Source organism: Bison bison, unplaced genomic scaffold, assembly GCF_000754665.1.
Source record: "Bison bison bison isolate TAMUID 2011002044 unplaced genomic scaffold, Bison_UMD1.0 scf7180017864164, whole genome shotgun sequence".
Taxonomy (NCBI): Eukaryota; Metazoa; Chordata; class Mammalia; order Artiodactyla; family Bovidae; genus Bison; species Bison bison.
In genome coordinates, this window is record NW_011494736.1 from 1,805,637 (window position 1) to 1,809,320 (window position 3,684).

A 3,684-nucleotide genomic window follows, 5' to 3' on the forward strand; every position below is an offset into this window, starting at 1 on the left:
TCCCAGTAAATCTTCTTAAATAACAGGACCTTTTTTTTTGGTATGCATTTATTAGACACAGTGAGGCTAAATAAGGTGCACCAGTACGCACAGTTAATAAATATCAGGACTAGAATTTGAACCCAAATAGTCTCTTTCATGGGCACATGACAGCATTTTTCATAAATTACCAGGTTTTTAATCCTTGATATAATGTTGTGAGATGATATAACTATATAATTTTCTCATTTTACAAATGAAGAAATAAACCTAAGAGTTAAATAACTTGCCCAAGTTATTGCTCATGGTTTAGCTGGAAATGAAATCCAGAGAGATTGACTTATGGTTCGATGGCATCACTGACTCGATGGACATGAGTTTGAGCAAGCTCTGGGAGTTGGTGATGGACAGGGAATCCTGGCATGCTTCAGTCCATGGGGTTGCAAAGAGATGGACATGACTGAGTGACTGAACTGAACTGACATAACTTGCGTTTGTAATCCTTTTGAGTTAATTGAGCAGGCAGCAATATCTCTGAAGCCACAAATTTGAATTTATATGATAAACAGCTGTTAGGAATGGTGGCATTATAAGTATGAAATCCAGAAAGACAAAGTAGCTTAGTGTTTTACTGATAACTCTTTGGGCTACCTGACTTGGATCAAGAACTTGACATACAGCACAAAGCCTAGAAGCCTAAGGCTAAGTAACCATCCAATTACTGACAAGTGATCTGGAAGGAAGAGTCAGGTTTCTTTTACCTTGGGGGAAAATAACCACATACTTCCTTCAACAGTCTTGTGAAGGAACTGACTGATTTTTAATAAGCCTTCATCTCCAGGACATAAACCCTAGAAGAAACAATCTCCAGAGGGGAGGTGTTCACTTATTCATTTAGTATTTATTGACTACCAACTTTGGTGTTATGTATTGTACTGGGGCATTGTTAGTGATTAAATATGGTTTTAACTATACTAATTTTATAAATGAATATACTATCTTTTAATAGAACTTTTCCTGGAATTTAGTATTTTTAGTGAACTATTCAACAGTAATTTTTATTTCTTAATTATTTATTTTATCTCATCTTCCTCTTATTTTGAAAAAATAAAAACTGTACAAATTAATATGGTATAATAGTAAGAATAATCTTCAGAGCATTTTCATAGCCTCACAGTTTTTTAATGTGTGTGAAATCATGACAGACATGCAAAAGATCTAACTTAAGAGTAAAAGAAAAAACAAATAGTTCATTTAGTACACCTTACAATCATTCCCTATGAATAATTCCCTATAGTATTTTGGCAAAATGGGTCCTTATCTAATTTTAAATAACTCAATTGAAGAAATTTCAACTAAAGGTTGATTCTAGAGGCTAATGGACTTGCTGTGAAAGGTTTCTAATATTTAGCCTAATTTTCCACTCCTTAAAATTTTAGAGTACTATTCCTAATTGCTTTCTGTCACCCACTCCCCCTCTGCTGCTGGTTATGACTTGCTGTCCTTTTAGGTAGGTATTAGGTCTCCCCACTGTGAATTATTTCTGAATGAAGCCTAGTTTTAATCTTTACACAAGCTGATAGTTCCTATGTAGAGATAACTATATATTCTTCCTCTTTTAATTGAACTGTGTTATACGTGAGAGTGGGCTTCCCTAGTGGCTCAGTGGTAAAGAATCACCTGCAATGAAGGGTTTGCAGGAGACCCATATTTGGTCCCTGGGTTGGAAAGATCCCCTGGAGGAGCGTATAGCATTCCACTCCAGTATTCTTGCCAAAGAATCCCATGGACAGAGGAGCCTGGTGGGCTATGGTCCATAGGGTTGCAAAGAGTCAGACAGGACGGAGTCACTGAGCATGCACTCATATATAAGGATCCCAAATCAATCCTTGATTTAAATGTGTGAACTTTAAGTCTTAAATCAGAATTCTAACAGATCATCTGAACCATCATCAATCATTTACTGAATTCATAGGTATGAAATCCAGGCCCATATTTCCCAATTTTGTATTACATAGAGGATAGGAATGCTTTTCCTATTTTCCATAGATAGATGTCAAAATAGAAGCATGTTTTAATGGACATTGAATAAAATGCTTACATAGATTTTAGGCATATACAATCTGGGTGCCATTTATCAAAAAAGAAATAATGGTTATACTGTTGTGTGGAAGCATAATGATTTTTTATGACTAGGAAACAATTTGAACTTTCTAGAGGCTATCAGTCAATAGTTTATTTTTATTGATTGACATGTTTCTTTTAACCTTTTTATAGAGACTCTTCAATAGATTAAATAATTTTGCTATTGTTTCTTGAAATAGCTGCTGAGCTTTTAGCATTAAATATAAAATATTGTGACAAGGGTCTTTGCAGAAAAAAGAAAACTTTATTACACTTATCTCTTATCAATCTGTTGCCATTATTTTTATAGATTGTAACCCTGTCATATCATCACCATAGCTGCTAGTGCTAATCTGTATTTTGGAGAGAAATAATGAAGAAGGGGGTTTTACTGTAAAGTTAAACAAATATTAGTTCATGAAAATTGTATATATTATATAATGCAATTAATATATATTTTTCCAGAGCAAATGCTAGCTAGTTCCCATCTTCTACAAGGCTTGATAGTGATTATTCCTTATTACTACCCACACACTATCATAGAAAATTCTATCTGGCCACATTTGAGACTTAGCACTGGGGATATGCATGTTGGAACAAATCTTTGATTAACAGAGTTTCCAGCTGAGCTGTATTCCACTTCTCCTGTATCCCTGCTGAGAATCATTGAGCAGAGGTTTGTCTTGACAGGCAGTCCTATAAAAACTGGAGCTTATCTGCTATGTTGCTTTGATATTTCTATCTATTTTTGAATAGATTTTACACTTTGGCACTTGGTATATTGTCTTTCCTTTGGATATACAGCAGGTAGCTGTATTAGCATTTACTGAAAGTGCTGTAGCAATTCCCACATCAAAATAATCCTGTTCCTTAGTGTTCTTTTAGAGTAAACCCAAAGTGCTGCATTTTAGGGCAGATGAAACATAACTGATATCTTTTCACCACTTAAAATCTCTGTATTTAGGGGTAGCAGTTGAAGAAATTGGATCTGCCATAGCCAGGCCACATCATTATGGTGAGGTGTTAATAAATTCTCCTTTACCCATGGACTGTAGCCCACCAGGCTCCTCTGTCCTAGGATTCTGGAGTGGGTTGCCATTCCCTTCTCCAGGAGATCTTCCTGACCCAGGGATTGACTCTGGGTCTCCCGCATGTCAGGAAGATTCTTTACCAGGTGAGCCACCAGGGAAGCCTTATCTAGTTTGCTGCTGCTGCTGCTAAGTTGCTTCAGTTGTGTCCGACTCTGCGCGACCCCATAGACGGCAGCCCACCAGGCTCCCCCGTCCCTGGGATTCTCCAGGCAAGAATACTGGAGTGGGTTGCCATTTCCTTCTCCAGTGCATGAAAGTGAAAAGTGAAAGTGAAGCCACTCAGTAGTGTCCTACTCCTAGCGACCCCGTGGACTGCAGCCTACCAGGCTCCTCTGTCCAGGGTTGCCATTGCCTTCTCTGCTTATCTAGCTTAGTAGTTCTCAAATTTTAGTGTATATTTGAATTGCTTGAGGATTTGGCAAAATCACAGATTGCTGGCCCGCGTCTCAGAATTTCTGACCTGTTGTCTGGGATGGGGTGTGAGACTGCA